We start from the raw sequence: 15,296 nt of genomic DNA on the forward strand, positions 1-15,296 counted from the left end.
CTAGACCTGTCACGATTACAGGCAACAGTACAATGTCTGTCATGACTACAGACTCAATGTGAAGTCCTGTCACGACTACAGTCAGCATTCCAATGTCTGACTCGACTACAGACTCGATTTGTAGTCCTGTCAACACTACAGGAGCAGCATTGATATGTCTGTCACATCTTCAGACTCTATTTCTAGTTCTGTCGCGACTACAGGCTCAGCATGGTAAGCTACCACAACTGTAGTTCTAGTTCACGGTCATTAGTCCTGTCACTGGATTTTACAACATTAATTTGTATGTATATTTACTGTGTATGTTTTAATGCTATATAAAGGAGGTATAGCCACCTAATTGTCCGAAAGAAAAGATAAAAATAAAAAATAAAAAAAGTTGGACCTCGACATAGGAGGTTTGACACGGAAGTGTTTAATGGAGGACTTAAATAGGTGCCGGTGATATGCTATGTAGAGCCCCTGACGAAGCCATTGGGCGAATCCCGGGTCGGGCGGACAGCGGACTGACTAATATTTTATGCTGATATCAAGTGCTTGTTTGTGAGTACAATAAATAGGTTTTCATTTAAAAGTACCGTGGATGCTGCACTATGTTGGTGTTTCTTTGAAGGTGCTGGAGTGTATGATAGTTCGCTGGGCAGCGTGGAGCGAGGAACAGGGCGTCTGCCTGTGATAAACAATTTTTTTCCTGTGTGCACAAGTGGCTACGTGTTTGCAGGGAGAAGCGCGGACCAGAACCCATTTTCTTCTATTAGTCCTGTCACATCTACAGGATCGGGGTATAGTGGTTCACGACTATAGTTGACGTGTATTTAGTCTCGGTTGTACGTGGCGGTTGTCTTCACATCATTCATACTAAGGTGTAGGTATATTGTTATTCAGGGTCTGCACGGTGCTTGTCAATTAGAGTGCTAGTTTAGTCTCTAGATTTATTTATCTCTTTTAGTAGAGATGTCTCAAGAGTTTCTCCCTGAGGGCTCATCCTCCTCTCGCGACAGTGGTGATCTGCAATCAGTACAAGGTGCTGTATCATTGTTGAGGTCCTAGACCTTCCCCTAATTGACTGCAGAATTAGTTAAAAGAGGAATCCGTTCTCAGCCTCAGCTAGAAAGGCAGTACTTTACCGTCTTCTCTACGGATTCGGCTGCATTAAGCCAGGAAGTGGTATCCATGAATACCATCCAGACTTCACTTACGCAGCTACGCGCTGTCATTTATACGATGACTTCTTCAATGTCTGACATTCAGGCTAGACTGGACATAGTCAGTACTGCTGCTTCGGGCTTGATGGGGCAGACACCGACACCAGTTTATGCTCCTGGTGACGCTAGATTGAATAGAAAGCTCAAAATTGCAGAGTTGGTGTTGGCCTTTAGCTTGTTTGGGGACGTGGGTTGTACGCTTAGCCCACTTAGGAGGGAGGACTTAGACTTCTATATGTTTTAAGTGGTAGACTTGGGATACAAATATGTTGGTACTGCATTCTACGACTATCGCAGCTCATTTTAGGCTTAGGCAGCAACTGCTCTTGCTCAGTGTCAGCATACCGTTGATTGGTCTATTATTGATACGGAGCTATTTTGTCGCCATTTTGTGGGACTTAAATCCCCAACCTGTACGCTTTGTAACTCCTGCGCCATACTGCTGGGTGGTGTTCTAATATTAACTACACAACAGAACCATTCCCAGTCTAGCGCTGTTCCGGGCCCGTCAGTTAGCAGGGTAGTATCCGGGGTGGATAAGTTGCGTCGCCCAATTAAAAAAATGTAGGTAAACCACAAATTTGTAACAATTTCAATTATTCTGCGTGCCACTACAGCCAGTGTAGATTGTTGCATTTGTGTGCTATTGCTTTAGGGCCCACCCCCAAGTTTCTTGCCCTCAAAAGGGTAATAATCCTGCATGACTAAGCGTGGTGAATGTGGAACTCCTTAGTTGTCACTTAGCCGCTCATCCAGACCCAGCTTGGGTACAGTTCGTGCTCAACGGCTTAGTTAACGGTTTTCATACAGGTATGCTCGCGCTCCCTCAATCTCCATACAAGTGCACGAGTCTTGTCACGCCTACAGGCACGATATTACGAAGTCAGTCACCACTACAGACACGAGGTTATGAGTCCTATCACGACTGCAGGCACAATATTAGTAAGTCTGTCACGACTACAGACATGAGGTTACGAGTCCTGTCACGACTACAGGCACGATCATAAGTCCTGTCCCGACATGTGCGAGATTATGAACCCTGTTACTATGACAGGTACAAGGCTAGTAAGCCGGTAATGGCCACATGCAGTGTGGTCTCAACGGTCCGGTTACGATTACAACATGCAATGCAGCAGCAATGTTGGTTCTGACAGGACTAATAGCTATGGTTATTAGTTGATTGGCACAGTATTGGCACGGTTTCAATATCCACGGCTACTGGCACGGTTTCAGTAGCTGGTCACATTACAGGCTTTAGGTAGCACGGGTTCTTTAAAACGGTCACGAGTAGGCCCAGGGTAAGGTCAGTTAAATATAAAACGAAGTAGAAAAAAAAAAAAAAGTGGCTGACATCCTTATGTAGGGTAGATCTGGTTCAAAACATATAATGTCATTTGTGAGTAGGTTTGTTTGGCTGTCTTTACAACATAATTTTCACTTCATTTGCACACATATTAGTGGGCAGTGTTATGTGGCAGCGGATGCTCTATTCCGGCTTAATCTTCAACTCGCTTTTGAGGTTTTCCAGGAGCAGATCGTTTGCCGACGCCAACTCCTCATCATTTCCAGTTGCTGATGGATTACTGGCACATATCGGTGTAGCCTGAAGCCTTACGGTTAAATCATTGTCCAGTAATACCCTTAGGACATATAAGACGGTCTGGCACTTGTTTAGTAAGTAAGCATACCTACCTGCCTGCGGCACAAGGGCCTATAACTTACCTACTCGCATTTGTTGCCTTTTGCCACTCTCATCTACATTTGGCCCATAGCACTATTAAACTGTACCTCGCTGGTATTCAACATTATTGGTATTGCCAGTATCCTGATCAACCGTCTCTGTTCTCAGTCCATCCCGTTAAGGTGTTATTGAAGGGTATTCAGAAGGAGTCTGTTAAGAAACGACCAACTCAGCAGCCTTTTCCGGCAGCATTGTTAGGTCTTTATCAGACATGTTGCAGAATAAACCATATGGTTGACATATCAGCTTACTAATTAAAACAGCCATGTACTTGGTTTCTATGGGTTCCTCAGGCCGGGTGAGTTTACCTTTGCCACTACATCTATAAATTACTTTCAGAAGAGTCAGTTGCGCTGCAGTAGCTCTTGCTATACCCTTACCTTAGAAGCTTGCAAGACGTCCCGGTTGGGGGAACCAATTGGGGTCTAGTATTTTACCTCCGGTAATAAGTGGCACACGTATTACATGAATGGTTGTAGTTTAGAGTCGGCTGTTTCCCTCTTGATTAGGTTGGGGGCCGCACCTTTGAATATTCAAACGTTCCTGTAGTTTATCCGCATATTGTTGGCCAATTCAGGAACTAACCTTTTGTTAATTGCAGGTCATTCATTTCGTATCGGAGCAGCTTCGGCTGCTTCTGAACATAGTGTACCGGTTCATTGTCATTTAAAAACTGGGCTGATGGAATTCTGCTCGCTATACTTGCTATGTTCCAGATCCTCACAGTGAACTGTCACTTGCCTTTCGTGTTTTGGTCATGTAATTATGTGTCATGGATATACATTTTGCTATATCTATGGTGTGTTATTTTTGGCCCCTTTAGGCTGCCCTTCTACAGCATAATCTTGCTGCTAGTAGGTTGAGTTAGGTAGGGTGTGTTCTTACACGAGCCGATCCGAGCACAAGTGTTAGCCGTGTTTGTGAGAGGGGAGGCGGGGCCCTACAGCTTATTTATACCTACAGGCACACAGATGCGGTACGTCGACGTTACATCCCTCCCAAAAAAAAAACTTTTTCTCAGGGCACTTCATATTAGGGTTGCCCCCTTTAGGCTGCCCTTCTACAGCAGTTCCGGAATAATCCTGCTGCCAGTAGGTTAAGTTAGGTAGGGTGTGCTCTTACATGAGCCGATCCGAGCACAAATTAAATTCAATCAATGATATGCAAAATATTAAGAAAGTCTAAATAATCTAGAGTATACAGTTGCAAGAAAAAGTATGTGAACCCTTTGGAATAATATGGATTTCTGCACAAATTGGTCATAAAATGTGATCTGATCTTCATCTAAGTCACAACAATAGACAATCACAGTCTGCTTAAACTAATAACACACACAAAGAATTAAATGTTACCATGTTTTTATTGAACACACCATGTAAACATTCACAGTGTAGTATGTGAACCCCTAGACTAATGACATCTTCAAGAGCTAATTGGAGTGAGGTGTCAGCTAACTGGAGTCCAATCAATGAGATGAGATTGGAGGTGTTGGTTACAGCTGCCCTGCCCTATAAAAAACACACACCAGTTCTGAGTTTGCTTCTCACAAGAAGCATTGCCTGATGTGAATGATGTCTCACACAAAAGAGCTCTCAGAAGACCTACAATTAAGAATTGTTGACTTGCATAAAGCTGGAAAGGGTTATAAAAGTATCTCCAAAAGCCTTGCTGTTCATCAGTCCATGGTAAGACAAATTGTCTATAAATGGAAAAAGTTCAGCACTTCTGCTACTCTCCCTAGGAGTGGCTGTCCTGTAAAGATGACTGCAAGAACACAGCACAGACTGCTCAATGAGGTGAAGAAGAATCCTAGAGTATCAGCTAAAGACTTACAAAAGTCTCTGGCATATGCTAACATCCCTATTAGTGATTCTACGATACGTAAAACACTAAACAAGAATGAATTTAATGGGAGGATACCACAGAGGAAGCCACTGCTGTCCCAAAAAATTGCTGCACATTTACAGTTTGCACAAGAGCACCTAGATGTTCCACAGCAATACTGCCCAAAAATTCTGTGGACAGATGAAACCAAAGTTGAGTTATTTGGAAGAAACACACAACACTATGTGTGGAGAAAAAGAGGCACAGCACACCAACATCAAAACCTCATCCCAACTGTGAATTATGGTGGTGGGGGCATCATGGTTTGGGCTGCTTTTCGGCATCAGGGACTGGACGGATTGATATCATCGAAGGAAAAATTAATTCTCAAGTTTTTCAAGACATTTTGCAGGAGAACTTAAGGCCATCTGTCCACCAGCTGAAGCTCAACAGAAGATGGGTGTTGCAACAGGACAACAACCGAAAGCATAGAAGTAAATCAACAACAGAATGGCTTAAACAGAAGAAAATACGCCTTCTGGAGTGGCCCAGTCAGAGTCCTGACCTCAACCCGATTGAGATCCTGTGGCATGACTTCAAGAAAGCTATTCACACCAGACACCCCAAGAATATTGCTGAACTGAAACAGTTCTGTAAAGTGGAATGGTCAAGAATTACTCCTGACCGTAGTGCACATCTGATCTGCAACTACAGGAAACATTTGGTTGAAGTTATTGCTGCCATAGGAGGTTCAACCAGTTATTAAATCCAAGGGTTCCGATACTTTTTCCACCTGCACTGTGAATGTTTACATGGTGTGTTCAATGAAAACATGGTAACATTTAATTATTTGTGTGTTATTAGTTTAAGCAGACTGTGATTGTCAATTGTTGTGACTTAGATGAAGATCAGATCCCATTTTATGATCAATTTGTGCAGTGATCCATATAATTCCAAAGGGTTCACATACTTTTTCTTGCAACTGTATATAGATATATATAATCTTAATTAATTATCCTATAAAATATAGGTAAGGTTATACTATACCCAAAATGTCAGCTAGCAGAAATCAATTTCAATGGTCCTTAGATGGCTGCCTCCAATGGCTGAAAAGGTGTTCAAGTGGCTGGATCTGATGGATCAAGATGTCTTCAGATGTTTTCTTCAAGATGACCATCCCAAGCTGATTCAAGAAGATCATCTCTCTGTCAGCCCATACCATCTTTTTATCCCATCTAAAATGTGACTGGTCTAGTTTAATCAACAACTAGTGACATCACTTTATAACTAATAGGACCTCCCCTAGTGATTATGCAATACATTCCTTAATTTTTTTTTATCCTAACACTAGGTGGCACTAAGGCTCCATATAAAAGTCTTTGGTAATTATATATAGTTCCTGTATATATTCTTTTAATATGAAGAAGGGATACGTTTTAACTAAGGTTTCATACAGACCTTGGAGAGACCAGAAAGAGACAATGAAGTGTATCTCTTGTCAAACATCTAGTCTCTTTATAAATCTCTGACTAAACCTAATTCATTCCAAACACACACACGACTTGTGGTCATTGTTTGGTAAAAATACAGGGTTTGTTTCTGATCACCTGTGTTTCCTTTCTGGGAGACATTATGAAATTCCATAGGAATTTCTACCTCAAATCTAACATTAAAATTAATGTATCTATAATTACCACACTCTTAGTTATATAAAACACACATATTTAAAATGATGATATAAAAATAAAAATCCACTCATACATTGATTAATATAAAAACCCCAAATAAAATTAGAGTCTCTTTCTATCCATTTCAACTAACCTAAACCCCACACATTTCTACTTCAGTGTTTTATCTGGGTAAATACATTTTATTAGACCTGTCTAGATGTCTTCTCACACAAGAGCAGACTATGCAAACCCTCCTAAGTTTTATAAACAAAAGTCTTTACACAAGTCTAATCTGAGTTAGTTATTCTAACAAGAGTTTGAACTTCTAGTAGCCTCTTGAATAAGATAAAATCAGACAAAATGGCTTCTCTTAATGTTCCCATTCATATACCTGTATAGGCCTTATATGATGGACTCTTTTTATACTCAAAAGTTCTGACACCATGTAGAATCCACCATAACTCCTCTCCTTCACATAGCCTTAAATCCTTCCTGATAGCATCTCTCCACTCTTCATTTCAGAGCCCTCAAACACCTTTCCTGGTATTTACAGCCCTAGCGAACTGGTCCCAATTCCATAAAAATAGACCCAACTCCCTAGTATCCCTTACTCATCTTGCCCCTATGCCAGTGCTCGATTATCTCATTCCTGGCTTGGCTGTTGAATCCTGGAGGAATTGTGGAATAGACACATTATCCAAATTTTTTGAGGCAGGGCAAATAATTACCTTTGAACACTTACCCCATACTTTCAAATACCCAGTGCTGACTTTTATAAATATCTCTACATTACAAACCTCCCCCATACCAAAGAAGCACGCTTTTTCATATCCTTTGGTCATGCCCACTTCTCCAGGGAAGCTTTGGACCTGCTGGGTTACCAGCTGACTCCCTCACCTTTAATGGCTTTACTTTTCATAGATTTAGATGCCATCCCATATAACTTTATAGTCATAGGTCATCTCTTTCTAACAATTAAACTAGCCATTGCCCAAAATTGGAAAAGTTCAAAAATCCCTTGCTTTTCAGAAGTTCTTCTAAAACTGAATACCACTTATATCTATGAAAGAACTCTATCCATGGCTAACCATTCCTCTTCCAGCTTTGTAGAGATGTGGAATTCCTGGACAGAGTCAAAACTGGCCATAAAGATTTCTTGATCCATATACATGCTTATTAAATAATCTGATATCATATCCTATTCCTCGAGAGGAGACTACTTTATACCTTTTTCTGATTTGTTTTTGTTTTATTTGATGAGTTCCTATTTTCTTTATTTCTCGATGTATGAAAACCTTTGTTGGTACTGCCAAAGTAGCTAAGTGAATGTACTGACTTGTTATACATTATGCGCTGTATTCAACTGTCTATTCTTATCGATTGTGAGGCAGTAACAGGCATCATAGCTGCTGGGGGAGATTTATGGCAGGAGTTTCTGTGTCTTCCCCGTCAGTCATCAGGTCTGAGGCAGCACCAGGTGACACAATCAGTCTATGATAAGAGCCTTGCCCAGACTGTTAGTCAAGGGGAGAGAGAGTCATGGTGCAACAGAGGCCCTGCTAGAGGCTCTGAAACTGTGGTCTCAGCCGGACTAGCTGAGGGGCCATGGGGCTAGGTGTTAGCCTGAGCTTTGGGGGACTCCACGAGGTCTGGCAATCAACGGTTGCTAGGCCAGAGTCAGGTGGATTCTGGGCCACAATCCCCTAAAGGTACAGGACTTTGTTACAGCCTGGAAGTGCTGGAGTATTGGCTAAGAAAGTTGCATGTTTGTACAGTGTGTGAATGGTGCTATAAGTGAGGTAGCATTATACTATGTTTAGTTAGATCCCAGATGGGCAAGGCGTTTGTTTTGTTATTTTTGTTTGGCTGTTGTCAGTGGCATACACACAATCCATGTGGCCCCGGCGTGAAACTGATCCATGGGGCCCCCTCTCTGTCGCCCCCCCTACCTGCCTCCACCCCCCACTACGTCTCCTACCATTCACCCAACATGCCTCCCAACAGTACCGTTTTGTGTGGGGCAGGCCAATTTTGGATGACAATCCTGCTGTCCTGCCAAGCTCTACCTCTGCACAATTTGCCAGGGGCAAGAATTGGGAGGTATGTACATGTACATAACCGCACACAGCTGTAAAGTATACCGTATTCATGTGAAGCTTAAAGTGTAACTTCCATTTACATATTATATTTTTTTTGCTAAAGTGTAGGGCAAGTTGTCACGAACTATGGATCCGATCGCTCCGGATCCCACAGCTGTGACGTAGTGGTCTGTGACGGAGTCTGCGCACACACAAAGACCTCACGTTCGGCTAACACCCCCCCACTACACTTCGGTAACTGCAACCACGTGGGTTCCCGGTCCACGAGCCGACTATCCGGGTCATTCACTATCACACAGATCAGTGGATGAACCGGATATCACTTACTGACCAACCGCAGTCAATCACCCCCAGCTACAATTCCTGAATGCAATTTAACTAACTACCTGGTAACATCTCTTCAAAGGCAAGGTACGTTGTTCAGCAGCTTAGAATATGGAAGACTTGGCCATTTAGATTTTATAATCTTTAATAAGAGGTAAAAAGCAGTGCATACAAGTCTAATGAAAATGACTATAAATCTACAGAATAATAATAACAATATAAATAATCACGACAGTTCAAATGAAAGGGAAAAAGATGAAAGAATACTTAGTTTCTCTGGAGGGTTTCAGATGGTCGTTCATATGTCCTTTTTGAATCCTTGCAAACCCCTTTTCAGTATGTATCAGGGGAGACCCTCAAAGTTCTTCTGATACCGGGATATGCCGTCAATGTCCAATTAAGTGTCTGGTGATGTTCCATGGGTCTCTCTCCTCTGTCCTTGTGCACAGATTTTTATGAACTCTCCCATGGGCAGGAGACTTACTCCTGTCAGCCAATGGCAGCAGAGTGACTGTGAAGACTAGGGATTGGCCTCCAAGTGTTTTATGACCCCATCAAAGTTCAGTTCCTACAATGAGGATTATACTTAAGCCCGTATCTCCCTGATACATCGGCATATTTTTTATACAGAATACATATTTGCGATCCTTATTTATTTACATACAGAATGAGACCACACACGGTAATGCTGGGACCTGTAGTTTTTCTACCACCCATAGGTCAGCTACAGAATCACATCCTCTAGTTATATTTGATACCCAATTAACCACAATACTCTGTAGAGCCTGGATCTGGTGTCAGAAAGGGCATAAGTTGATTCATAAATGAAATATGAAAGTGGACTGGTTTTATTCCCAGAGCTAATTAAGGGCTATTAGCTCTCCTCAAACCAGACCTGGAAATTAATGACGTCACGCTCCAGCCAGGCTTGACAGCGAGCTGATCTTATCTTAAAGGACAGGATGAGCTGGGCCTGGTATAGCCTTTATGACCTTTTATAGCTGGCCTCACAGAGTAGTGGTAATAAAAGTGTCCATCTATATCATAGGTGACCCAGGCTTCAGGAAGATGAGAGTTCACAGTTTTTTTTATATATGCCAGAAGCATATAAGATGGCTACCCAGAGGAATTATGTATGTATGCCGGCACACAAGTGATAGGTAACATTTTTGTAATATACTTTATGTAGCCAAAATGTTTAATTTTAGTAGAAACTGGGGGTGAAATGGCCCTTAGCAGCGCTCTCAAAAATAAGCATTGCTAAAGGCCATCAGTCTTCTATTTGAAAAGGGGAGACGGCTGTGCTGGCACTGTGCTCCCCCGGTGGCCACAAGCATCTTAGGAGTTAAAATAATATGTATATTCACCATTTCTATGAAATCTAATGCCCCGGAACACTTACTAACCTGCCTTCCCTGCGATAATCACTCATGAAGCAGCCGCCGGAAGTAAGCGCTCTCTGCACACAGTGCTTCAACTTCCAGGGGCTGCTTCACAAGTGATTATCGCAGGGAAGGCAGTGTTATACTGTATATTGAACGGCATGGTGTATGGATTATAATGTATATTGTATAGCATTGTGCAGGGATTATAATGTATATTGTACAGCATGTTACAGGGAATATAATGTATACTGTATAGCAAATGTTTGGAGGTTACACCATGCCGAACAATAAAACCCCTGTGGGATAGATATGAGATAGGTAGCTAGATATACCCATATACAGCCTATATCTATATATACAGTCTACACCTATGTACTGCAATATGTAGTTGAAGGCTGTACATAGGTATAGGCTGTACATACTGTAGGTATAGGCTGTACATAGGTATAGGCAGTACATAGGTATAGGTTGTACATAGGTATAGGCTGCACGTAGGTATACGCTGTATATAAGTGCAGGGCATGCTGCTGCAGAACACAAGAGGTGAAACTACTGGCAGGAACACACTATCCCAGTGATAGACTATCACTGGGATAGGATGGTGTGTCCCTGACAGTGGCTTCACCCCTTGTGTTCTGCAGCAGCATGCCCTCCAGGTCTGTCCCCACTCCCAGCATACTTATGTAGTAGGTGCAGCAGGCAGCTCTCAGTCTCAGGAGGGAGTCTAGCTTCTAAGATGGCGACAACATCACCTCCACATTACCTCTCCCTGTGCAATGCCAATCCTCCTCTTCAGTCAGAAAAAGAACAAGGGGGCAGCAGCAGTGGGAATATGTGGTAGGTGGCGCCCCACTTACCTCGCACACAGGAGGAAGTTTGGAAGAACTCATCATTCAATAGTGTGGGCAAGTGTGTGGGCATTTTGCAAGGCAAGGGAGCGGGCGTGCTGAGCGGACATAGTAAACTTGTGAGTGGTGGCACAATAATTTCTGCGCGGCTGGTCACCCGCGCAGCTTAGACGGAGCACTGCCTATCGTCCAGTGTCGTAACTATAGTGTTATGGGCCACAGTGCAAACTATGGATTTACAAAGAAGTGGCAGATATTTTTACTAAGGTCTCTTTCCGTGCAGCTAATCCGCTATGTGAATGAGTGCCAAGCCCCATTCTGGACAGCAGAGACACGGAGCTGTAACATGATTGACTGTGATCTTTTTGCTACAAAATCACGGTGACAACTTTATCTCACTGTGATTTTGTAGTAAAAAGATCACAGAAAGGCACAGAGCATTGTGTTAATGCTCCTTGTCTCTGCTGTCTGGAATGGGGCTTGGCTCTCTTTCACGCAGTGGATTACCCACACAGGATCCGCTGGTGTTAAAAAGCCCTAAGCCCAATGAATGGCTACAGTCACCCAGTCCTAATAAAATCTTGTCCTACCTCATCCGCGATGTCACTGGCATCGGCGTGCACCACGCTACCTTTTCAGAGTGCAGGCTGTTCATCATTTTGTGGCGTCGGCGTGATGTCCGCTGGATCCAGAACAAGGTCCCTGTGGTGAGAAAAAAAAGAATAATTACATAATGAAGGAATGGTGACTGCCCCTGTGAAATCACCAGCAGGGGGCGCTGTGCTGGCCTGTAAGACTGAGCCATGCCAATGTATAGCAGCCACTGTTGTTTTACTTAGTATGGCTGTAAAGCCGATCCAGTCCAGTTCTTATTGGGAGCAGCCAAAGAGCAGGGTGGGCGGCTGTTCCCGCGATCCAGGCCAGGATTTGGGCTGGGCTATAAAAACCCAGGCAGCAGTCTCAGCTGTGTGGAAAGATCCTCCATCTGACAGTGGAGCTCTGTCAGGCTCTGCTTTGGGACCTAAACGTTTGGTATCATGCTGGAGAGCCACACGCTGTGAATCAGGTGCCCTAAAGCCTGCTGTGGACTGCCGTGGATAAATCAGCCTGCCAGGTGACATCTTTGTTCTGTGGACTTTGTGCTGTGTGAATTAACACCAGGACTCTGCAAAGTGTTTGTTTTACTTTTTTCATTTTGTGTGAATAAACACTGAACTTTTGCTTTACTGCCGTGTTCTTGCCTCTGTACTGTGTCCGCTTAATCCCTATATCCCTACAATTGGTGGAGGATGCATGCAAGCACAGTGAGGCTGGCGTGAACACCAAAATAATTTTGGTTTAAATTTTTGGGCACGGTTGTATGTCATTTATCAAACCAGCTAAAATCAAACCTGCGTCACACGCCAAAATGGAGGCTGTTGTGATGCCCCTCATGGAGGCTAATCTGCAGCAGCGAGAGACCAACCTGCACCAGCGAAAGGCTAACAAGCAGCAGCAAGAGACCAACTAGTTGCTGCTGCAACACGTAATAGATTTTGGGAGGGGGGCAGTAAAATCCTGTAACTCTCAACCCCGGACCCGGCGACTGGTGCACACCAAACCCACCCGGGAGCCTGGACATGTTCGAGCTGACTGTCCACATCAGGCTCTGTTGGACTCAGGGAGTCTGGTGACCCTGGTAAGGGCTCCCCTGGTACGGAGTAATGAATATACTGGCTGTAAAGTCTGAGACATGGGAAAATGTATTAATAGTAGATGTGAACCACAACAACCAGGGGCAGAGACGGTGTTCCCCCGTTTTGTGGTTCATCAGGGTATGTTGTATTGTGTAAACCAGCTGCGAGGTGAATCCATTGAACAGTTGGTGGTGCCCCAGGCTTATCACGAACTCTTGTTAGAGTTAGCCCACTAGCATGTTCTCGGGGGTCATCTGGGAATGCAGAAAACACAGGACCGGATACTACAACGGTTTTACTGGCCCAGTGTGTTTAAGGAGGTGGACGAGTTCTGTAAGTCTTGCCCAACCTGCCAGGCAACTAGCCCCCAGCAAATATTCCCCAGTCCCTTGGTACCTCTCTCGATTATCGAGGTACCGTTTGAGCAAATCACTATGAACCTAGTAGGCCCAGTACCAAAGTCCACTAGGGGACACCAACACATCTTGGTTGTCCTTGATTACGCCACTCGGTACCGGAGGCGGTGCCACTGTGACATACATCAGCGAAACTTATAGCTAAGGAGCTAATGGAGATGTTCTCCCGAGTGGGGCTACCTAAAGAGGTTGTGACTGACCATAGGACCCCTTTTATATCCAAGGTGATGAGGGAGCTCTGTAAGTTACTGCATATCAGACAGTTACGGACGTCTGTATCCCATCCGCAAACGGACGGTCTGGTTGAAAGGTTTAATAAAACTCTAAAAACCATGTTAAAAAGGGTGGCTTCTAAAGATAGGAAGGATTGGGACCTTCTTATGCCCGCTGTGTGAGAGGTGCCCCAGGCTTCTACTCGGTTCTCACCCTTCGAATTGCTTTATGGCAGACATCCTCGTGGTCTGTTGGACGTAGCCAAAGAGGAGTGGAAACAGCAACTCACTCCGCATAAAAGTGTCCTGCAATATGTTGTCAAGATGCAACAGCGGATAGAGATCGTTTTGACTCTTGTCAGGGAGCATATGGAGGCTGCTCAGTGAGCCCAGAGTCGGATCTATAATCGGCAGGCTCGGGTACGGATCTTTAACCTGGGTGATCGGGTTTTGGTTTTGGTACCGACCGTGGACAGTAAGTTCCTGGCTAGATGTCAGGGACCCTATGAGGTACGGGGAAAAAATTGGAGAGGTAAATTACAAGGTACATCAGCCAGGGAGCAAAAGCCAGAGCAAGTGTACCTGTTAATTTACTAAAACCTTGGAAAGATAGAGACACCTGTACGGAAGACAGCCCGCAGCTGGGCTTGCTAGGGGAAGAGGTTTCATCTCCTCTGTCTGATGCAAGGGAAGCGGTTGCCGCAATAAAAATTGCTGACAGCCTCTCCTCTAAACAGGCTCAGGAGACTAGGGAGTTTGTTACTTGGAACATGGATGTGTTCTCGGACCTCCCTGGATGCACTTCCGTAATCCAACATGACATTGTCACTGAGCTTTAGGCAAAAGTCTCGTTAAAGCCATGCTGCGGCTAGACGTCATTGGGAGTTTAAAAGTGAGTGGGCCAGTCTTATAGTCTTAATTCCCAAGCCAGACGGGACGTTACGATTTTGTAACGATTTTCGGAAGTTGAACGAGGTATCTAAATTTGATGCATATCCCATGCTTCGGGTAGATGAACTTATTGAGAGGTTAGGCCCAGCCAAGTATTTTTCTGTTTTGGACCTCACCAAAGGGTACTGGCAGGTACTCTTGACGGAGGCTGCCAAAGAGAAAACTGCCTTCATCACACCAGAGTGGCTGTACCAATATAAGGTATTACCTGCATGGCGCCCCCGCCACTTTTTAATGTCTAATAGATATTGTACTTCGTCCACATAGGCGATACGCCTCGGCCTACCTGGACAATATTATCATTCACAGTACCGACTGAGAAAGTCACTTGCCCAAAATACAGGTCATAGTGGATTCCCTTCGAAAGGCGGGACTAACAGCTAACCCAAAGAAATGTGCGATTGTGTTAGAGGAGACTAAATATCTTGGATATGTCATTGGGCGTGGAGTCATCAAACCCCAAGTAAACAAAATAGAGGCGATACGGAATTGGCCCCGACCTGTCACCTCGAGACAAGTAAAGTCGTTCCTGAGAATGGTGGGCTATTATATGAGGTTTGTTCCCCATTTTTCCACTTTAGCGGCTCTGTTGAAAGGGCTCTTGAAGGGTTGGAAGTCCATGATAGTCCACTGGAATGACCAGGCGGAAGAGGTTTTCTCCCCTTTGAAGTCGGCCCTGTGTGGGTCCCCGGTTTTGGTGACGCCCGACTTCAAGAGGGAGTTTGTGGTACAGACCGATGACTCTGAAGTAGGCCTTGGAGCTGTACTCTCTCAGGAAACCAATGGGGAGGAACATCCCATTGTTTTCCTGAGCCACAAACTTACCCTAGCCGAGACCCGGTGCAGTATAGTGGAGAGAGAGTGCCTGGCCATCAAGTGGGCACTCGAGTCTCTCTGCTATTATCTGTTGGGGAGAAAGTTCCGTCTGGTGACCAACCACTCCCC

This window comes from Bufo gargarizans, chromosome 5 (genome assembly GCF_014858855.1).
Source record: "Bufo gargarizans isolate SCDJY-AF-19 chromosome 5, ASM1485885v1, whole genome shotgun sequence".
NCBI classification, from domain to species: domain Eukaryota; kingdom Metazoa; phylum Chordata; class Amphibia; order Anura; family Bufonidae; genus Bufo; species Bufo gargarizans.